Source organism: Panthera pardus, unplaced genomic scaffold (assembly GCF_024362965.1).
Source record: "Panthera pardus isolate Hobbes unplaced genomic scaffold, ASM2436296v1 HiC_scaffold_27, whole genome shotgun sequence".
NCBI classification, from domain to species: Eukaryota; Metazoa; Chordata; class Mammalia; order Carnivora; family Felidae; genus Panthera; species Panthera pardus.
Window position 1 is genome coordinate 112,755,810 of NW_026526843.1, and position 24,011 is coordinate 112,779,820.

The following is a 24,011-nucleotide window of genomic DNA, read 5'->3' on the forward strand; positions in this document are numbered from 1 at the left end:
CTCTTTCCCCCAGTCCCTGGCAATCTACCACTAATCTACCTTCTATCTCTATGAATTTGCCTATTCTAGACATTTTAGAGAAATGGAACCTACAGTCACCCTCTGTTCCTGAGTGTTTTCTTGAAGGGACAGGAGTACCACGATATTTGTCATGACTGAACAAGATTAGAAAAACAACTCTGTTGGGCACCATTCTTTAAGAAATGAGGCTCCAGAGGCACCTGGGTGGCTCAGTTGGTTAAGCGTCCGACCTGCTCACAGTTCATGGGTTCGAGCCCCACGTCAGGTTCTGTGCTGATGGCTCAGAGCCTGCAGCTTGCTTCAGAATCTCTCTCTCTCTCTCTCTTTCTCTCTCTCTCTCGTCCCTCCCCCACTCACGCTCTCTCTCAGAAAAATACACATTAAAAATTAAAAAAAAAAAAAAAGAAGACAAATGAGGCTCCCAGGGATGATAGCTCTTCCTGAACAGGGTCATAGCATTAGTGGTGAAAGTTATTTGGATTTTGAAGGTTTATTATTTGCTGTTGTGGTGGGATCTACTTATTTTATGTGGCCACTACCCTGCCTTCTGACAAAGACCCATTCTTTCTTCTGGAGGACTGTCTTTCGTGCTCCAACTGTGTGGTTTTAATGGCACTGCTAATCCTAATACCCTCCTCCCAGCTCCCATCAGCACCCCGCAGCCCATGTTAGAGACTGAATTTTGTGTCCCCACAAAATTCACATGTTGAAATTGCAGCCCCCAATGTGAGGGTATTAGGGGCTCATTGGGAAATAATGATGTTGAGGTGGAGCCTCACAAATGGGATTAGTGCCCTCACAAGAGACATGACAGAGCTTGCCCCCTCTCCTGCACCCTGCCGTGTGAGCACACAGCAAGAAAGTGGTCATCTGGAAACCAGGAGGAGGGCTCACACCAGAAGCCAACCATGCCAGCACCCTAATTTCATACTTTCTAGCCTCCAGAACTGAGAGAAATAAATGTTGGTTGCTTCAGCCACCAAGTCTATGATATTCTGTTATAGCTGCCTGAGCTAAGAAACCTGATTCACAGGAGAGGGTACATGACCAAGATTGTTCTGGACATTTTCCAAACAGCCCAGAGAAGAGAACTGTTTCTTTTCAGGCATCTGTGCTAGAAGGATGTGAGCCCTTGAGCTGCCATCAAGCAGGTTTTCAACATCCTGGTTGAATCCTGCATCGAGAGGGAGCAACAAGGGAGGGAGGGAATCTTGAGGGGCATCATCATCTTATCCCTGAAGTTCCCAGGGGCGTCCTGGTTTTTGCTTCGCCAAGACTGCTTTGCTGGTTCTGATCTCTATTCTAGAAGTATGGAATGGACCTCAAGCAGGCCTGAAGGCTCAGAACCAGAAACTTGTGGGAAATTTACCTTTAATGTCTCCAGTCTCATGGCAAATGAGGAGTGTACAAGGGTTGTTTTGTGTACGTTTCTTTCTGGCAAGTAGGCAAGCAGGTGGCCGGGCTCTCCGGTACGATTGAAAGGGGCTAAGAGAGTAAAAAGACCCCAAAAGAAGCAGCAAGTGAAGGTTTCTCTCACCTAGTAAAATTGTCACTCTGTGCCTGCTGTCCTTAAAAGGATCTTGGAGGAATCAAGGATGCAAACTGCATCGTCTCCTGCTTTGTGAGGCTGTTGCGTGAAGCTAAGTTTCTGTATCTTTTGACATCAGAGAAAACATACTCCTTTAACTCTGTCTATCGGCATCTTTCCACAAACCACATCACTGAGAAAAGAAGTACGATGAATCATCCCAAGGTCCTTCTAATAAATCCCTTTTTACCTAAAGTCCTTTTTGTTTGTTTTACCATCTGTCTTGAAAAGTTCCAACTAATACAACTAGCAATGCTAAGAAATTTAGTCATTATCCTGCTTGTCTGAAGATAATGCACTCACTATACTTTGGTGCAAAATATGACTATATATCACTGTCGAGCAGAACACCATGCACCAGCTATCAATCCCCTGCACACTGGCCACCAGAGGACCCTAAACACTTCTGCCCATTGCATGTTGGTACTGGAGTTGCTAAGGAAAACGCAACACAGTCCAGCACTAGATGGAATGATGCTTGACTTACATGGAGAAAAGACAGAGCAAGACCAGTGACAATAGGGGGGTTAGTCCGCCGTAGCCAGCAGGTTCCCCAGGAAGCCAACGCAGGGCAATTGGCCTATGCACACCCCTCTTGTGCCACAGAAGAACTCTGACCCTCCCCATGGAGTCTGCAATACCAAAAGCTAGGTGTGTGCCTGTGGCCTGTTGACATACATGGAGTTAAGGAGACTGAAGGAACATTCATTGAGCATGAAACAGGAAAAGATCTTCCCACACAAGGCAGCATAAGCTGTGCAGGCTCTTTACCTCTTGGCAAGGTAGTGGTCAAGGTCCAAGGCCCATTCTTATGTGGCCAGGTGGGGAGCCAATGTATGTGAGCCTGCCTTTCCCAACAATAACCAGATCCACTTGGAAACTTTGGCTTGCAAGTTGCAGAAGACCTAACTGAAACAGGACTGGGTCACATAACTGACAAGCTCCAGTAGTAAGGGCCCCAGACTCCATTTATTCGTGACTCTTTGCTCTGTCTTCCAACATAATACCATAATGATTGCAAAGACTGGCATTCTTTATGGAAGTAAAATGGGTGCAGGTTTTGTCTCTCCTGACATTAGACTCTTCTCTAACTGGACAAACTCAGCATTCCCGAAACAAAAGGGGAAGGGATTAAGGCTGCCACTTGTTGGGAGAGGCAATTGCCAAGTCTGCCGCATTGACCCGAGTCTCTCTTTTGGCTCAGTTTAGTTTGATAATGGCTGCACTTCAATTTTGAACCAGGTATTGTTGATGAATGAACACAGCCCTGCCCAAAAGAAACTCACAGGCTTCTAATCAATTCAGAAATAGTTCCCTTGAATGTAATATTAAATGCTAATTTAAAAGTAACCTAAGAAACCCAGAGGAGGGGACTTAGCCTAACACAGGGTATTGTAAAGGCTCCTTAGTAAATATTTTCAAATACTTGAAGATATTTCCACTTAAGACTTCAACTCTGTACAAATGCTTCATAAGGCCTGACGCTACAGTATCCACTTATCCTTGGCAGGGACTGGCTCTCAGGCCATCCTAAGTTTATTCCAAAAGAAGCCTTTGCATAATTGTACTCTTTTCTTTAGCCCATTAGTGGTTTTGTTTCCATTTTCAACCAGTTGTTTGTTCTCTTGCTATATTCTCTCTCATTAACTTCTGACAGTGCAACAATCTTATCCTTCCCTCTTCCATTTGTTCTTATAGCTTTCCACCCTCTCCACCTACACAGGAAAGCTTAATTTTCATTTTCCAACATATAGAGACACACTGCCACTTTTTAGAGCCAAGTCAGAGAGTAATGGAAAGGTGAAAACTGACATTTATTAAGCGCCAACTACGTACTGGAACAAGAGTAGACTTTTGTGTGTGTGCGTGCATCCATTTAACTCTCAAGTATGTGAGATAGGTATAGTGTCTCTGTTTTACAAATGAGGAAACTGAGCCCAGAAAACTCGTGTTACTCATAGAAAGTTACACAGCTGCTTAGTGAAGAGGCAGAAATCTATACCCAAGGCCATCTGATTTCAAAGTTTTTCTAAAGCTATTTTCTTTATTACCCAGTGATTTCATTTTTGGCTGCAATAAAAATCACCTGGAGAGTTAAAACACACACACACACACACACACACACACACACACACACACACACACGACTTTGGCACCACTCCTCTTAGAGATCCTTATTTTAAATAGGTGGGGCCCAGGCATCAGCATTTTCCTGCAAAGCTCCTTGGATGAGTCTAATGAAAACCCCGGGTTAGAACAAACTGTACTAGAATGTACCTCCCCAACGCTATGAGTAAATTTCATGAAACATAGCAGAGGCTGGACAGCACTTCAATCTCAACATCTAAAAATAGCTAATAGTGGCGGCAATACAAAGTATTAAAGGAAACCCAGAGTAATCTCACCTCGGATGCTCCACTCAGGCAAAGTGTTTATGATCCGCCTGGGACCAAGGTAACAAATCAGATCCCAGACTTTGTTTCTGAGCCTGCATGTGACGGTTGACTTCTTAGCACACACCACAAATGCTCTGCCCCATATGCCCTCGGCCCACCCTGGGTTCACCCGCAGCTACTGGGGAAGACAGTCCTGTGCATGCTGACACTTCCTTGCCTCAAGCAGTGACCCATGTCTCCCTGCATCTCTGCCTGAGGGCTTTCTCTAGCACCTTTGGAGCTGGCTCAGCCTGTGCCCAGCAGTCTAGGAAGTGCCAGGGATTTATTATCCCCTGGGGGCAGCTCTTAATCAATGAGGGACAGAAGCCTGTGGCTAAATACCTTGGGCTCAGAGGCTGCTCAGTTCCCCTGAGCTTCATTTGCACATGGGTATAATGACTCATAACTCACCCTTTTTGGTGACTTCCTCCCTCGCCTAACGGTCCCCACTCCCTTACCTATGCTTCCTGGGATCACCTGCCCATTTTACTCTTTGCCCCCAAATCCTAGTTTCAGGGTCTGCTTTGGGGGAACCAAATGAGAACAACATGTAAGTGTTTCATTTTAGCCTCAGATATAAATAAGTATAACCCAACAACGATACTAACTCACACATGAATACTACTTTAGAGCTTACAAAGGGCTTTCACAAACACATCATTTTGATCACTAAAGGAGGAAAACATTTCCTAACACTGTCACAAGAGGGTTATGGGATGGATGCAATGAGCTTTTATTTCTTGAGAGAAAAGTATACCATTATCATAATAAAGACAGGCATAGATTCATTTTTCCCTGTAGGCACATACCCTGCTGATTCTATTTGACTCTATTAGTGGGTCCTTCACAAGAAAAATGATCTATTCAAGCAAATATTAGAAATAATTCTATGGTTTTACACAGGGGATGCTCAAGTAATTAGTGCAACAACATCAATGTGTATTTTTTGAAGTTTTATCATGAATAGTCATTCATGCTTCATCATGTAAAATTAGATGTTAAAAATATGTGTTATGGAAACAGTTTTATTGAGATAAAAGCAATTTGACAGGGGTCACAGACTAGGGATAACAGAGAAATTCAACATTTTTTCTCTGTCCTCCTATAAATTTAAATAAAAATGAGATAGAAAGGGGGAGATCACTAGGGTCACAACATAAAGAATAATATTCCTTGGCCCTTACTTTGCAACATACAAAAGATTCTGCTGGGTATTATAGCTTCTAGCAGTCTTAGCCATAGAGAACTTTAGATAAAATTGACTAGCTCAAGGAAAGGATATTATTATTGTGAGAATAAGAATGAGCAAAAACGCACAGCTCTCTCTGAATCGAAATCCCTAATGAAATGGATAATCCTGCAGCAGAAGAATTCGATTTAGGCTATTATTGCCCCATCTGTGCTGAGTCAGGGCTGGCCACATTGTACTTTTCTTCACAGAAAGTAGGGCTCCTTTTTCAGTAGAATTGCAATCTTTTTTCTTTCTCTACAATTTGGACCTTCATCCTGCTGGTTGGATTTCTATTATTCGTACTGTAGGAATTTTAAAGCATTTCCTTAAAAACAAGATTAAGCGTTTTAAGTTTATATAGGAGGGTACCACCATAACCATGAAGTTAGGGTTCTTTCAGTTTCATATTTGCTTTTCAAGACAATCTAGATGATTTCTTAACATGTCTAAGCTATAATATCCACAAATGAAGCCTTGAACTTCCAGTTTTTTCTCCTAATCTACTGGCCTCTGACCTTAATGAAAACACACAATTTCATTTATCTTTTGGAGTCAGGATTTGGTCTGAGTGGTCATGACAAACTGGGGTGAGAAATGGATGTTTCCTTATAGAGGCTGATAGTGTAAAGGGGCAAATTGTGTCTCAGGAAAAAAATAAAAACGAAAGAGGAAAAAGATCTGATCCCCATCGCATGACTGAGAGAGGGGGCAGGCCAGATATGGAAGCAACATCTGTCCAGGCTCCATGAACAAAAGGGCAAGCGAACTGAAGAGGTAGAAATTTGGAAACACATGAAGAAGTTTGAGGGGAAGGAAGTGGGTGGGTAGAAAAAAGACACTAGAAATCAGTGGAGCCCCCAGAGAGAAGCTGAATTCGCCAGTGACTGCATTACTTGACCACCTCGGTATAGTCAGACTTTCTAAAATACATAAACAATTCCTATTTTAGTCCTCAGTCCCTACCGGAACATTCTGGATAGGGATGAGGAGACCGGTGGGCTGGGCTTGGCCTATAGTCGAGTAATTGCCATCATGATCTGGAACACTGCTACCATTTTTTTTTTTAAAGCAGCATTCCAGATCATAATGGCAATTACTACTGCAGGCATAAGGATAGACTGTAAAAGTGTAAAATGTAAAAATTGCATATATTTATCCATTTTCCTCTGTTAAACTAATAAGACATTATCTTGGGGAAGTAGGAAGATGTAATGCTCTTTCCAAAATTTTTCTCTCTTTTCTCTCTTTTTTTAAAGTTTATTTGTATATTTTGAGAGAGATCGAGAGAGTGTGCACACGCACACATGCATGAGCAGGGGAGGGGCAGGGAGAGAGGGAGAGAGAGAATCCCAAGCAGGCTCTGCACTGTTAGCGCAGAGCCCGATGCAGGGCTCGATCTCATGAACTGTGAGATCATGACCTGAACCGAAATCAAGAGTCAGACGCTCAAGTGACTGGGCCACCCAGGCACCTGTTCAACATTTTTCTTTGGGACTTTTCATTTTTACCATTGGTTTTAGATTGTGGATAGAAATAAGGTTTTTTTTGAAAAATTTAAAATGCATTCACATCTTCTTTGAGGCAGATTTTTGTCTAAAAGAGGTGATTATTTGTTATCAGCATTCCAAAAACACTTTTGGGGGGTTACTGCCCTCATCTGTGCTTATTTCTATAACTTAGGAAACACCAACATCTAGTCTGCAAGTAACTTCAAGGAAAAAAAAAGTGTTTGAAATGTATAGTGCTAAGATCAAGAGAGATGGCAATTTTGGTGCTTCCCACCTGAGAACTGAGAATCAGTTTAGTTGTTTTAGAAGCATCCAGTAGCCCCCTACTGACCTGAATTTTTTTCTGTGTCACTCATGAAGATGTCATCTTATCCACATATAGCACTTCAGTTTTACCCTGGGTTTTGGGACGATTCCTGTTTTCTCTTGGCCAAGGGTAGACACCTATTTTTGATATATGAATTCATGTTTCTGAAAAGTTCTAAGTAATCAGTTAACTTAAGTTCAAATACTATCACACAACACAGAATACTTGTTCGTGTTTTCAAACACCAAATATTACTTTAAAATCATGCCTGCTGTAGCATTCAGATGGGTTTTCTGTCAACACTTGGAAATTATAATATTCTTGGATGTTTTATTTATCAGTTCCCTTTCTCCTACTGCTGTTTGCAAGTTGAAGTAACAGTGCAAGCCAAAAGATTTCAGTTAGAGTCATGGGAATGTTATAAATGGTGGTGATTGGAACTGGACGAGGGACACAGACATTCCTAGGTTACATTATGCATTTTTTCCCCTGGTCTGGCTAAGAGTTAGGTCCTTTGATATCAGCTAAAACTGTCAAAATTAGTCAGTTGTGAAAATTCAAACCTTAGGAGGCATTCTTCATCTGAAAAATCTGTGTTAATGCTAACTGTCCAGGCCCCCAGGAGAAAATCTGGTGAACAAGACTGCAAGAGCAGATTCGAATTTTCTAATGCATGTTTCCCAGTTGGAAACAAATCACTTTTATTACCTTTCCTTATTTTTTCATTTGCAATTTGTGGACTCATAAATATTATACGTAGTTTAAAATTGAATGGAATTCTATGATTTACTTTTTCATAAATTTTTTAGAAAGTAATTGGCTTGTTCTTTGGTGCTCTCCTGATATTGAAGATGAAAAATATTATATAAGCATTTTGATGGATTTTGAGGTTTTAAAAAATTTATGGTGGGGAAGTTGACTCTAGAATAATACCGTTTCTGATTTGGTGTCTCAATTGTACTTTTTCTACTCCCACCCCAGCCCTCATGTACGCACCCTATTCATTCATTGCATTATGTATGGCACCTGGAGTGGAACAGTCTTACAGTGACAGCTGCTCTTGAAGAGTGGAGGACAGATATCACCACATCAAGCAAAATGTTTGGTAACCAGTGGGCTTTGAGTTTGCCAATTTAGAAGGACACACGTTGAAATTTTAACATTCATTTGTTGCGGGATGTTGGAAATAAATTTGGGCATGTTTAATGCCTTCCTTGGTAGGCTACTTGGGTAGCCTCTGGGTTCCTGTTAAGAGTACTAGTAATTATTTTCATGTTTATTTTCCTTAAGCAGGTATCTATTCTTTCCATCTTTTGTTACTCTTTGAAGGAAAAATAGGTCCTTAAAATTAATCTTGGATTAATACATATATTGATGTGTTAACTGGCCCAGAAAATCTCTTTTTCCACAGGTGACCCATCTCACTTACTCTGAACTTATGATGTTGGAGTTTTTAGATGCCTTTGGAAAAAAGAAGAAGAAAGGAGAAGGAGAAGAAGATCACAAATAGATGTGTGATTAGGTTTTACTCATCTTTCTGGCTGGCTTCTATCTTTCAAAATCCTGATTCTGGATCTGGTACCCCATCCACTCGGGTATCGTCTGAAAATCTGATCAATTTGCCATCTCGAGAGAGAGACAGATGGTGTGCTGGACGGGCCTGTGCCTCCCCTCAGGGAGCCTAGTGACAGGCTATCTCACAGGAAGGACTTCGAGGTGTTCAGCTGACAAGGGTGGTTGCTTTGTGCAAATTCCAAGATTAGGATGCTCCTCACCTTGGCAGAGCCATTCCCTTGACCATGAACTCAAGTCTTCCTAAGTCCTGACGATGCGCTCCCGATCGGGCGCCTCCTGCCCCTCTCAACTTCTCTATGAGTACAGAGGAGCACAGTCCTTCTCCTGGAGCCAACCCTGGTGCTTCCAACTGTACCCTGCCCTCAAGCACTTCTCTACAGGAAAGAGAAGAGTTGGGAGAAGGGCACATGTGTGACACTGTCATGTATTTCATTGGTCCTCCTCTAAGTTTCCTCAATAAACCTGGTTTACCACTGCATTATGTAGTATGTATAGTATTTGTTGCTGCCTTGGGATTTAATAGTGGCACCACCTGACCTAATGCTATGATCGTTTGGAAACACAGAAGGGTTCACCCAGGGAGACATACATCTTCCCTGGGGTTGTTGGCAAGTCACCCGGCTGAGTTGGAATGACCAATCATCAGGTGGTCACAAGGCTTATGCCCAAAGACTGCAGAAGCCCTAGGGCAGTGTATGTTCAATGAAAGGAAAATATGGGATGATAAAGCTGCCCATGACTTCATCCCCTGGTTTCTTCTCAGAAGTCTGAAGATCCTTTCACGCTCTAAAGATGACAAGGAAGGGGTGGAAGGCAGAGTAATGGGTCCCAGAAGATGTTCATGTCCTATATCCCTAGAACCTGGGAATATGTAACATTACATGGCAAAGGGGAATTAAGGTTGCTAATCAACTAACTTTAAATTTTTTTTAATGTTTATTTGTTTTTGCGAGAGGGAAACAGAGTGCATGCAGGAGAGGGGAAGAGAGAGAGGGAGACACAGAATCAGAAGCAGGCTCCAGGCTCTGAGTTGTCAGCACAGAGCCCAACGTGGGGCTTGAACTCACGAGCCGTGAGATCGTGACCTGAGCTAAAGTCAGACGCCTCACCGACTGAGCCACCCAGGTGCCCCTGGCTAACTTTAAAATAATGAGGTTATCCTTGATTATTGTTTGAGCCTGATGTAATCTCAAGGGTCCTTCAAAGTGGAAAAAGGAAGCAGAAGAGTCAGTCAGGTTGCGCTGGAAGGCCACCTAGCTGAGGGAGGAGTGTGTGCAGAGGCTAATACCTCCTGCTCCGTCTGGTCATCAACCAGGCCAAGTCAAGCAAGCCCTGCAAGGCCTGGGGAAGCCACCAAGCAGCTCCTGGTCACCTCTTGGGATACTGCCTTGGGTATGTGTGCACTGAGAGCCCCACAGAGCTACATGGTTGGCTCTATACTACTTTCTGGAGTCTATTAACACAGTGGCTTCTCTAACCTCTGGCTAACTGTAGAAACCCCACTGAGGGCCCAGTTAACTTCTGCCCCTGAAAGGAAGCCTGTATTTAATGAGCCCTGGGAGGAAGGTCTGCAAGGCCTGAAGACTAAAGGCTGAATGGGTGCTGGGAAGCAGACTCTCCTGGTGGGCTTTTGACATGAGGATATTCCTCTCACCAGGAGGCCCTTCCTTTGACAGACCTCCCAAGGCTTCCCAGTTCCCACTGTTACTTGACAGGGTGCTGCCTGACCCTTCCAGCTCCTCCATAAATATTGGAGTAACAGTGGAGGGGCGGGGGGGTCTCTAAATCTGTAAAACTCTTAGCAGAAAATCTAGACAGAAATTATGACTTTGGATTTAGCAATGGATTCTTTGACATGACACCAAAACCACAAGCAAAGAAAAAAATAGATATGTTAGACTTCATCACAATTAAAAACTTTTTGTGAATTAAAAGATACTACCAAGAAAGTGAAAAAACAAGCTACATACAGAATGGGAGAAACTATTTTCAAATCATATATCTGATCAGGGTCTAATATTTAGAATATATAAAAAAAAAAAACTCCTACAACTTAAAAACAAAAAGACAAACAACCCTATTTAAAAATATGCAAAGGATATAAAGAGAATTTCAAAGCGATAATCAAAAACAGTGATTTATAAGCTTCTAAAATTGAAAGCCAGACAGTACAGTTTGAATTCAGAAGTACAGTTTGTCAAAAAGAGAGAAAACAAAAATTACTTAGAAGAAATAACAAACTGCATAACATTAACAATAATGAAAACACTTAAAAGCAATGAGGAGGAAAGAGAGAAAACTACAAACGTGAGAGTAAAAACCTCTACAGCTTCTACAGAGGTGGAAGACAGAAAAACAAATATTGGGTGCCAAGCAAAAGTATTCAAGCTAGAATTTGAAACTTAGTGAAAATATCTATAACGAATAAGAGTTAAGTTAAAATGTTTTCAAAAATAAATTAACTGAGTGATGTGATTCCCAATAGCAGTTTCTTAAGAGTACACTTCTAGGAGAAATAGAAGTTTTTACATATGAAGATAAAAGGAAAATAACAGTAAGTGATTTGATATGGAAATATCAAATCATCATGGACATCAAACTAAAGGAGCTCCATAATCCATGGCAGCATCAAATTCAAAAGTATTTAGAGATAATAGTGTTTTTTATTTGAGAGAGAGAGAAAAAAAATCTTAAGCAGGCTCCACACCCAGCACAGAGCATGATGTGGGGCTCAATCCCACAACCCTGGGATCACGACCTGAGCTGAAATCAAGAGTCAGACACTCAACCAACTGAGCCTCCCAGGCGCCCTGAGACAATAATTTTTTTTTAATTTTTTAATGTTTATTTATTTTTGAGAGAGAGAGACAGACAGACAGAGCATGAGCAGGCAGGGGCAGAGAGGGAGGAAGACACAGAATCCGAAGCAGATTCCAGGCTCTGGGCTGTCAGCACAGAGCCTGATGGGGGGGCTTGTACTCACAGACCGTGAGATCATGACCTGAGCTGATGTTGGACACTCAACCGACTGAGCCACCCAGGTGCCTTGAGACAATAAATTTTTAATTCCATAAATTAAAAAGATGAGATAAGAAATTCTGTGCAACTTGAATAGTTTAATTTATAGGCAGAAGAATCTGTTTTTCAGAAAAATATTCCTATTGCTAAATTGTAAAATAATAATAATAATAAGGTACTTCCACTGCATATTTTGTGGAACACTGATTATCCTCTTAGCAGAACTCATTTGCACCAAAGGACTGACAGTAGCATAGGTACTGACTAGCAGCCTCTGGAAACCCAGGATTACTGGGCCATACACCCAGAAAAGGGTTGAGGAGGATGAAATTACAAAGTCCACCCAGTATATTCACCAGCAGCAGGATGTTCTTGGTGGCCCTTTTCTCTGGGGAGACTCTGGGGGAGCGGCTGATGCTATGAAGGTGCTAAGTTCCCTTCTGATGCCTGAACAAAAGAATCACCATGTATGCACTGGAGAGACACATGGCTTCTACAAAGAAAATGTCCCTAGATAGTGTCAAAGGGAAAAAGAGTTCTCTGATGATGGAGATCATAGGGGAAAGTGAGCAGTGTTCACTGACAGTCAGTAGATTGGTCTGGGAAAGACTGCATGAAGTCATGGTGGAGAAGATCATGTTACCGCTACAAGACAAAATAAAGAACCATAAAAGGAAGAACATATGGGTAATGTAATCTTTGAATTTATGTTTAAATCTTGCCAACCAGGAGGGCTGATGGTAATGGCCTAGAACATGCTCAGGAGGCAGGTGGTACAGATCCAGAGGTCCCTAATTACCCTGTTCATATAGAGAAATGCCTTATATTTTATAATTTTGAAAATTTAGTGACAGAAAAATCCATTACTGTGAAGAGCATCACTATGTGCAGGAGGGCCAAATGACAGGTAATCCGGTCAGTGGCTTAGGCCTGTGATCTAGAAGGAGTGTGAAGATGGAGGAGAAAAGTCTTGGCACACAGACTGATGCCAGCTTGCACACCAAGTAATCTGTACGATAACATAAGTGGTAAGTGTATTCTACCTTAATGGCATAGAGAAAACATATTCTGTATATCTGAAAAAAAACAGACTTCACACCATCAATATTATTTCACAAGTCAAAATCATCACCATATCATCATTTTTATTTCAACCAATTATCCTTGACTAACCTTCACTACTCATGTAACTTCTTGATAATCCAGCCTCTGCGTTATTTTCTACACCAAGTAACTTATATATGTAAAACACCAATAGGTGCACAATCATAACCGTACAGGATTTACAGTATCTATAATTATACCTGGGCATCCCTTTCTAGATGTCATACCTTCATTGTTTTTCATTCCTTCATTTTCTCTTTATCACCCAAAACTGGCAGACATGTAAGATTACTCAACGGATATTCGTTCAGCAAATAAAGTGTTATGCTAATACAAAATAAATCATCAAAACAATTTTTAAAGATGTACAAAGAACTTAAATAGACCTTTCTACAAGGAAGATGTAGAAATGGCCAATAGGTACAGGAAAGATACTCATCATTAATCATTAGGGAGATAGAAATCAAAACCACAATGAGATACCATTTCACATCCACTAGGCTGGCTATTTAAAACAAAAACCAAAAACCAGAAAATAACAAATGTTAGTGAAGATGTGAAGAAATTGGAATCCTCATATATTGCTGATGGGACTGTAAAGTGGTACGGCTGCTATGGGAAACAGTTGGGCAGTTCCTCAAAAGGTTAAACATAAAGTTACCATGTAGGCCAGCAATTCCACCCCTAGGCATACCCAAAATGATTAAAAACAGATGGTCAGTGGGGCGCCTGGGTGGCTTGGTTGGTTAAGCGTCCGACTTCAGCTCAGGTCATGATCTCACGGTCTGTGAGTTCGAGCCCCGCGTCGGGCTCTGTGCTGACAGCTCGGAGCCTGGAGCCTGTTTCGGATTCTGTGTCTCCCTCTCTCTCTGCCCCTCCCCTGTTCATGCCCTGTCTCTCTCTGTCTCAAAAATAAATAAACGTTAAAAAAAAAAAAAACAAAAAAAAAACAAAAAAAAACAGATGGTCAGGGGCACCTGAGTGGCTCAGTTGGTTAAGCATCTGACTCTTGATTTTGGTTCAGCTCATGATCTCATGGTCATGAGGCAGAGACCTGCACTGGGCTCCACGCTGAGCCTGTTTAAGATTCTCTCTCCCCCTCTCCCTCTGCCCCCATCCTACTCCTGTGCTCTTTCTCTCAAAAAAAAAAAAATAGGGGTGTCTGGGTGGCTCAGTCAGTTGAGCATTCGACTCTTGATTTCGGCTCAGGTCATGATCCCAGGGTAATGAGATTGAGCCCTGTGTTGGGCTCCACACGGAGTGTGAAGCCTGCTTGAGATTCTCTCTCTCTCTCCCCCTGCTCCTCTCCCTCCCTCCCTCACCCACTCACTCTCTCTCTCAAAAATAAAAAATAAAAACTTTTTTTTAAAAAAGCAGACTAGTGGGGGCGCCTGGGTGGCTCAGTTAAGTGGCTGACTTCAGCTCAGGTCATGGTCTCACAGAGCAAGAGCCCCGCATCGGGCTCTGTGTTGACAGCTCAGAGCCCGGAGCCTGCTTCAGATTCCGTGTCTCCCTCTCTCTCTGTCCCTCCCCCACTCGCACTCTGTGTGTCTCTCTCTCAAAAATAAATAAACATTAAACATTTCTTTAAATAAAAATTAAAAAATAAAAATAAAAAGCAGAGTAGTAATTTCCAGGGCCTGGGGGAGGGGAGAATAGGGAGTGATTGCTTAATGGGTATGGGGTTTCCTTTTGAGGTGATGAAAAAGTTCTACAACCAACTAGTGGTAACTCTTGCACAACACTGAAAATGTACTTAACACCACTGAATTGCATACTTGAAGATGATTAAAATGGTAAATTTCATATCATGTGTAATTTACCACAATTTACAAAAGAAATAAAAAAGAACAAAGCCACCTAATAAGGCCTATCTGTCCATCTCGACCGATACTGAGACCTTGCCAAACACCTTGCAGAACTTTCTGTACACTATTTACACTACATTACTTTGACCAACCAGTCTCACATCATTAGCAAAAGTACAAGTAAAAGGAAATCTAATGACTGATGTTACGTTCTTTGTGACCCCACCATCCTAGCTCCTACAGCTCAGCAATTTCCTGTGTGGGTGCTAAATCGTTCTTTGAATATTGTAATCAATTACCTGGGAGTTACATCAAGTATACTAGACTGTAATTTTTGGTATTGCCTCATTTTTCAAAATTAGGAACTCCCCCCTTTCCCCATACCCTTCCATTCCTCTAGCTTCTCTCCTTTCCAACAGTAGGAATCCAGGGTCTCATTTGTAAGTTTTTGCTGATGGTTCATCGTATTTACCTGGGCTCAAACCCCAGTACTTATGGCCAATCAATGCTGCATTTTTGTTGATTTTTTTTTCCTCCTCTTCTTCCTCGTCCTCCTTCTCCTTCTCCTTCTCCTTCTCCTTCTCCTTCTTCTTCTTCTTCTTTTTAAATCTCACCTCTTGTCACTCTCCTCTTCACTCACTACTCCAGCCATGCCAGCTTCCTCCCACCAATCTTTAGGATTTCACTCTCTGTTCTCTCTTTCCCCGGAAAGCTTATCCCCCAGATTCTACAGGTTCATTCCCTCACTTTCCTCAGATCTATGCTCAAATATCACATTGCCAGACAGGCCTTCCCTGGCCACTCTATCAGAAATAGCAACCTCTGGGATGCCTGAATGGCCTGGTTGGTTAAGTGCCCGACTCTTGATTTCGGCTCGGGTCATGATTCCTGGGTCATGGGACTGAGACCCGTGTCAGGCTCTGCACTGAGAATGGAGCCTGCTTGGGATTCTCTCTCTCCTTCTGCCTCTCTCCCCTGCTCATACTCTTTCTCTCTAAAATAAAAAAAATTTTTTTTTAATTAACAAAAAAAAGAAATAGCAACACCCGCTGCCCCTCTCTGGCATGTTTCTGGTGCTGTTTCTCACCTTCTGACCTATTTGTTTATCTGCTTATTGTGTGTCTCCTGCTGTCACTCCCTTTTCCTCACCTCTTGGCACTTCTCACTACATGACAGAGTTATGTGTTTATTTTTGGATTGTCTAGCTCCCCTGGGATATCACAGGAGCTCTGCATTATTTATGTAATAAATTCAGGTTGGCCTTCAGCTTTCCCCTGACCCATTCAGTCAGTCAACCAAGAGTTATTGACCAATCTTTATACGCCAGGTACCGTGTCAAGTTTCTGAGACACAGAAAATGGAAAAACAATGTCCCTGCTGGTAGGGAATGTCTGGACTAATAGCAGTGGCCAGACAACAATAGGTCACGATCTAGGGAATGTCAGGGAGGTCTCAGTGAAGAAGTGAAAAGGGCTGAGGTTTTCTGAATGCTGAGGAAGGTTTCCACAGGTGTTCAGTCACTGAGGTGGAAGAGAATATAGGTCGTTCAAGGAACTTTAATATTCTGAGGCTAGAGCCCCAGCTGCAAAGGAGAGAAGGGTAGCACTTATCATCATCTGATCACGTGTTTATCATTTATCTGTCCGCCACTCTCTTTCCCCTCACTTCTTGGGCTCATCAACTCCTGAGCAAGCCCGAGTCTGGCCCTGAAGGGCCACTACACAGTTTGACACCTGCAAGCAAGCAAGCACGGAGCATGTGGTCAAGAAGACAGAAAGAGGGAAACGAGGCAGGGAGCCCAGCAGCTATGCTGTTTGTACAAAGCCCTCATTATTCCTGCTTGCAGATGGCTGCAGTACTTAAGACAGCTGCCAAGTCAGATTAAAATCAATCAAGAATGTAGAATATGGGTCCTAGGTTCAACAGACAGAACCACTGGTAAGGGACTCATTGCTATACAAAAGCTTCCCTGTTTCGGTGTAGGTTGGAGCAGGGCAGTGTTCAGGGAAAGGCTGGTTAACCAGCCCAGCATGTAATTGAGTCTGTTCTTTTCTCTGTTCTACTAATGATTCATTAAGCAGAGTGTGCCACTTACTGTGATCCAGACTCATGACTTCAAATCCAACAGAGGAGGCCAATTTCTGCAAAGTACAGGAAGGAAACAATCAGTGCCCTGGGCTTGGTTAGGGCAAGAAGCCTGTGGTTGCTATTCTCCAGGCAAGACATTCTGGGAGAACTATAGCTTCAGACCTAGACACAGAGCTGGTGGTAGAAAAAGCTGAGGCTAATGATAAACACATGCCTTGTACTTGGTTACCATCACACCAACTTTTTTTTTCAATAAACCTGTAAAAAATTTTAGCTGCAGCTGAATGATTAGATTAGGGAAAGAAATGGCAACTGGCACTAAATATTACAGTGTCAAGAAACTAGTTTGGGGGCGCCTGGGTGGCTCGGTTGAGCGGCTGACTTCGGCTCAGGTCATGATCTCGCACTTTGTGAGTTTGAGCCCCACGTCGGGCTCTATGCTGACAGGTCAGAGCCTGGAGCCTGATTCAGATTGTGTCTCCCCCTCTCCACCCCTCCCCTGCTCACACTCTGTGTCTGTCTCTCAATAATAAATAAATGTTAAAAAAAATAAAAATAAAGAAACTAGTTTGACTTATTACTTTAAGGAGAGCTGAGGGGCAGCTGGTGGCTTGGTCGGTTAAGTGTCCGACTCTTGTTTTCAGCTCAGGTCACGATCCCAGGGTCGTGGGATCGAGCCCCATGTTGGGCTCTGTGCTGAGCATGGGGTCTGCTTGGGATATTCTCTCTCTCTCTCTCTCTCTCTCTCTCCCTTTCCCTTTCTCCCTCTCTCTCCCCCGGCATCTGCCTCTTTCCCCCACTTACATGCTCTCTGTCCCTCTAATATAAATAAATAATTTTTTTAAAAAAGGAGAACTGAGAATTCCTGGAAAGTTGCTGTGTGAAGAATTCATAGTATTCACATGCCGCCTTATACCTACTATGTACAAAGCATTGTGATAGGTCCTCAGCATCCTTTATTTTATTGCACCGTCAAAACAACTGTCTGAAACATATATTTTTAAGATCCATTTTAAAGTAATCTCTACACCCAATGTGGGGCTCGAACTCACAGCCCCAGGATCAAAAGTCACATGCTGTACTGACTGAGACAGCCAGGTGTCCCTCTGAAACATGTATTTTTAACCTCATTTAACAGATGAGGAAACTGAGGTTCTGAAAGATTAAGCAAGCTGATTAGGGCACAGAGAAAAACCAACATTTAAAGCTTGAGTCTGTCTGACTTGAAGGGCATAGTGTTTTGTATGGTTCCCTGAAAAGCTTTCAGGCTTTTGTGGCCAACACCGAGTACCTTCCACAACAAAGCGCTGTTGGAGAAACCATAAGATGAGAATTAGAAATGTATTTGTACTGGGGCATCTGGGTGGCTCAGTCGGTAAGCGTCTGACTTTGGCTCAGGTCATGATCTCACAGTTCATGAGTTCGAGCCCCACATCGGGCTCTGCGCTGACAGCTCAGAGACTGGAGCCTGTTTCAGATTCTGTCTGCCTCTCTCTCTGCTCCTCCCCCACTCACACTCTGTCTCTCTCTCAAAAATAAATAAACATTAAGAAAAAAAAATTTTTTTTTAAAAAGAGAAGTGTTTGCACTAGGGCGTCTGGGTGGCTCAGTTGATTGCATGTCCGACTTCGGCTCAGGTCATGATCTCGTGGTCTGTGAGATGGAGCCCCGCATCAGGCTCTGTGCTGACAGCTCAGAGCCTGGAACCTGCTTCAGATTCTGTGTCTCCTTTTCTCTCTGCTCCTCCCCTGTTCATGCTCCGTCTCTTTCCCTCTCTCTCTCAAAAATAAGTCAAGGTTAAAAAAATAAAAAATAAGTAAAAAGAAAAGTATTTGTACTAAATATGAATTTGCAATGATGGAAATCACAGTAAGGAAATGCACTTTAGTAGTTGTGAAAATGCATGATTCTCCACTCAGATTAAGAGATACCCACAAGCAGAAAGAAAGCAGTTGAAGGAAAGACTTTCATTTAAGAGAAAAGAAATCACCTCAATTCAAGGTTAAATCAGGAATATAAATGGAGTATAAAATAAGAAAGCATCTTTAAGAGAAACACAAAGCAACTTCAAGAAAAGAGCCCCTCGGCTGAGTGCTTGTGCATTTGGCATTATGAAGGAGAACCCAAAGAAATTCTAGACACTGGCCTCCTATTTCATTTGTGCGTGACTATTCTAGACTTTGGCATATAACTCATGAAACATTTCATTTCTGCTTAGGGCAGAGAGCGCGCACGCGCACGCGCGCACACACACACACACACACACACACACACACACACACACATCCCCCAACAATGTCAGACCTGCCCTGGTCTCTTCAGGATCCCCAAATTGAAAGGAGCCTTAAGGTTCTGAGCGTCCTGCCCTTCACGTAGCAGAGGAGTCCCCTCTACCATGTCATTCGTGTGAACATCTCCAACAACCGGGAGCTCACCTACCTCAACTCTAGACTCCTAATTATTAGTCGTGCTTATTTATACGTTATCTAGAATCTGCCAGCCTGTAACTTTCATCCATTGATCCTTGCTTTCTTCTTGGAACTAAACATAATTTTGCCTTATATTCCATCTCTTTCTATGCTATAAGGGAGCCATCCTTTTGCCCCTAAATATTTTATTCCTTGAGCTAACCATCCTTACTCATTTCAGCATTTGCTCCTATGTCATGATTTATGGCACTCTATGGTATGACTCCTGTGAAGGAGTTGAAGTTGGTCTACATCTCTCATGAAATATGTTTCCCTGAATTGAACATAATAAATCAAAGGATGGTAAGATTGATTATCAAAAGCACGGAACAGTCAGAATACTATATTTCTATTTAAACAGCCCAAGATTCCATTGGGTATTTTTTTCTTTTGTTTTGTAGCCTCATCACACTCTGGGCTCTTCCTGGCTTCAGGCCACTAAAATCCCCAAGTCTTTTTTTCCTACGTGCTATTTACCAAGCTCTCCCCATATCCTTAACTTTGGTTCCAACGATAAAACACTCAAACTTGTCATATTTAAATTTCATTTTAATAGAGATGGCCACTTATGCATTTATTTATGAATTTATCCTGCCTTATTCCAAAAGATACTAGCTGATACATCGTCCCTGAGCCAATGCCAGTTTGCAACCTGCTTTGTCATCTGATTGTTCACACTCCCTCCCAGCTTCTTGTTATTCAGACGTTGATAACCACGTCCACTCAGCCCATATTCAGGTTACTTAAAAAGGACCATGCTAGGAAAACATCCCTGTTTAATACAGGCATTCAAGAAAATTTGCCAGAATTGACAAAAACAGATCAGCATTCTTAGGGGAGAGTGGTTATGCTGCTAAATTATCTCATCATCCATCCAGTTTCTCCATCTTTTCCGCAAGGATGCCATGAAAGTCTTTGAAAAATGCCTTGCAGAAATACAGAAACTCTATGTCCACAGAATTCCTTTGATCTACTCATCTAATAAACATATCACAAAAGAAACCAAAGCCTGCCTGTCAGGCTGCCTTTTCTTAGTAAATTCATGCTGTTTTCTTTAAGGCTCACCTCTTCCCTCTGTGCAAATTCACGCACCACACCCCTATGATATTCTTAATGCAGAACTGATTTTGAAATCCCTGTTCACATTGCCATCACCTACCTTCTCCCTCTTTCTGAAAACCAAGACATTTGCCCTTTTCCTGTCTTCAGGAAGCACTTTTATTTCCCATAGACTGCAGATGGTATCTTAAGGACCTGTTTTGAAAACTGTTTTCATAGTTTCAGTTATGGTTTGCACAAACCTGAAGACTTGCATTCTTTTTATTCTTTGCATCCTTGGAGGGGGAGTGGTGGTGGGAAGGGGAGAGAAGTTTCCCTAAAGAATGGGGGTGCTGTGCTTAGAAGGAGGGAGGGATACTGGGCAAACGAGAGATTCTACTGTAGCACCCAACCTTCAATTTCAAATACCCTTCAGTAAGTCTCAGTTCTCTCGAGTTAGTCTTTCCTGCATTAGTGTTACAGGTCTGTGCTGTTCTTGTGGTCTGAGTCTTTGATTGCTATCTCCCTCCTCCCAGGTTTTTAATGTGTCTCTTCCAATCTGAGCTCCTCCAAGAGTCTCAGCCCCTCACGCCAGCACATTTAGTCTCTCGGATTACTTCCTCCACTCTTATTAATAAGGGGCTCCAGTACCTTCATATACACAACAGCCCCATATGCTTATTTGTAACTGACATTTCCTGGAGGGAGATGTATTTATTCGCTTTTATTGCTGTTAGTAGGCCCTGATCCCATTTGCACAGTTTATATTACTGATGTGATTGAAAATTAGCCAAAGACCACAAAACCTGAAGCCGTCGAGGGCTTCCAAGGTCAAAAGGCTAGGAAGTAAAGTATTCCATTCTCAGGATGAAAACTGAATCCTCACATTAACCTTCCTAATGGTTTGCTTACCTTGTTTTTATACTTTCTAAGCGAACAGGAACAAAGCCACTTGCTGCTGTTCTCATTAACACTAATGATCAATAAGTAGAAAAATTTTTTTGCTGATTCTTTTATTTTGCTCAATATTATGCATGCTTAATTTAGAGCTTATTAGGCCATTGCCAGTTTTGCTCATTATCTCCTCTACAAGATGAATGTGTTTCTTAAGCCAGTAGTTAACATGAAGCAACAATGACTGACTCCATCTTTGTAATTAAGCAACGCTTTCTGTTATATTTACTGCTGGGGGTGGGGAGGGAAAAAGAAAGTATTAGTATTTAATACTAACTTATTTTACATACTCCCAAGAGAAAGAGGTACTTATAACAATTTCGGTGCTTAATGTTAATGACCAGAGCTGACTTGGTGTCCAAAGGGAGTGTTTGCCTTACATCCTCCCCTAAGTTCTTTTGAGGTTCTGTCCCCCCATTAAAAGCAGGCTTTGAAATGAAATCTCATGGATGAACCTTGGAAACACTATGCTAACTGAAGGAAGCCAGCCACAAAGGGCTGTATACTGTATGCTTCCATTTAAATGAAATGGCCAGAATAGGCAAATCCATAGACAGAAAGCACATAGACAGAAAGCACAGGAAGCCAGCCACAAAGGGCTGTATACTGTATGCTTCCATTTAAATGAAATGGCCAGAATAGGCAAATCCATAGACAGAAAGCCAGAAGCTGGCGGGGAAGGGGGGGGGCGTGGAGAAATTCAGGGGTAATGGCTAAGAGGTAGGGGGTTTCCTTTTCGAGTAATGAAAATGTTCTGAAATTGATATTGGTAACAATTACGCAGCTCTGTCAATAAACTAAAACCCACTGAATTGTACACTATCAGGGGGTGAATTGTGTGGCATGTGGATTATATGCCCATAAAGCTGGGTTTTTTTTGTTTTGTTTTGTTTTGTTTTAAATTACACCCTACTCCTCCTGTTACCATTATACACCACTCCTCTTTGGAGCCCTTAGCAACTGGATCATGGTCACCTTTTCCATCTGGTCCTGCTGCCATCCCAAATGACTTTAACATCCACATAGGTGACCCGCTACTTAACACCCAAGTGTGTCCCTTCCTTGGTCTTCTCTGCTCCGGGGACCGTTGCTTCCATTCCGCTCAGCCACCCACTCTGCCCTTATTTGTTGCACACTCTACCCAACCTCCCTACCTCCTCCACCTCTGAGATAATGCATTCACGTGTCTCTCTCGGAACACAATTTCCAGTACTTCCAGCTGTCTCACTCAGCTGCACTAACTATAACCTGGCCTTCTTAGGGGTAGGGTCTTCCTCTTCCTCAGCCCCATTACTTTCTCTCTTTCTGATCTTCTCGATCTCCTCAACCTCCTGCCCTCCCATCCTGGAACTCCCCACTTCCAGCGTCACTGCCTTCCTGCTCTGCTTTGAATGCCAAGCCTCGTCACTTCAGGCTCGTGTCCTTCTATCTCAGTCATCTGCCAAATCTCAACCTTCCATCAGTGTAACTAATTACAGAATGACCCAGTCCTAGATCTTGTCTCCACTGCTTATTCAGTGCCCTCAGTTATCCTTTCCTCTTGTTCCACAAGTTTCTCTCCAGTTCTCCAAGGTCCAGTAGAAAACTGATTCGCACCTCGCAACCCATCTCCACGTCCCTCTTCACATCCAGTAGATAATCTTACCTCCTCCTCTATGTCAGAGAGGAAGCAGCTCCTTCCGCACCACCAAACTATGTGTTTATCAATATCTTTTCTTCCTCATCCACCGTTCACTGTTCAAATCTTCACCCTCTCCCTCTCTGCTGACTCCTACTCACCAGCATGTCCTCCTCCTGAAGCAACAGCACCATGAACTTGATGCCCTACCTGTCTCAGCTACCTCTCTTTTTTCCCCCCTCTTTAAATACAAACCTCCTAAAAAAGCTGTCTCCATTTCTCCCTTTCCACTTTTTCCTCCATATGCTGCAATGAGTATTGCTACACATCACTTCACTCAAATAGCTTTTTTGTCTACACATCACTTCACTCAAATGGCTTTTTTGACTCCAGTGAGCTCTTTCTGTTCCTACTTGAATTCTCAGCAATATTTGGCACATTTGACAACTTTCTCCTTCTTATGAGGATCTCTTCCTTTAGCTTCATGATGCTACATACTTCCGGATCTCCTCCCATGCTTTTCACCACTCCTTCTCAGTCTTCTTTTGAGGCTTTGCCTTGCCTGCCCCCTAAGACTTAGTATCCCTGAGTTGTGTCCTGGGTATTTGTATAAGTGAGCTGTTAAATGTGTAACAAATTAACACAAACTTAGCAGTTTAAACCAGCTTCTATGGGTCAGGAGTTCGGGCACAAGTTTGCTGGGTCCTCTACCTAGGTCTCACGAGGCTAAAGTCAAGGTGTTGGCCAGGGATTCATTCTCATCTGCAGCTTGGGGGCCTCTTCCAAGCTCATTCAGGGTGCTAGTAGAATTCAGGCCCCTCAGATATCTGATTTTGGAGCTTAAAAAAATGGGTTCATTTCACCATCTGTCTGCCTTTTTCCTGAGTTTCCTCTCAGAAAATCATCCCCCATTGTCATTCTTGACTTTATGCTCACTCACTTGGCCCCCACATCATAGCAACTTATACCAATCAGTCCTACCTCCTAAACTTTCTCTAATCTACCTCCTTCTTTATTCTCTAATCTACCTCTCTTTATTCCTTGTTCAGGGTACCGTCACCTCTCATGTGAATTATCCAACAGCTTCCCAACTGGTCTCTTAGCCACCAGTCTTAACCTCTGCTATGGACATTGTGGACCTGCTTGCTCAATATCCATTCCAACCTCCCTGCCGTGCTCTTTCCAGAAAATGAAAAACAACCTTCTTTAAACAGGCTTCTGGTTGTGACATAGACTGTAATGATCAAGTG

General features: G+C 42.5%; 1 long non-coding RNA gene across 1 annotated transcript in view; it reads right to left on the reverse strand.

Moving 5' to 3' along the window:
* Positions 1–24,011, reverse strand: part of LOC109248326 (uncharacterized) — a 68,729-nt gene that overhangs the window by 35,010 nt on the left and 9,708 nt on the right. Inside the window, exon 3 of the long non-coding RNA XR_002072004.2 lies at positions 16,691–16,736. This is a non-coding gene — a long non-coding RNA (uncharacterized LOC109248326). The remainder of the gene's footprint in view (positions 1–16,690; positions 16,737–24,011) is intronic.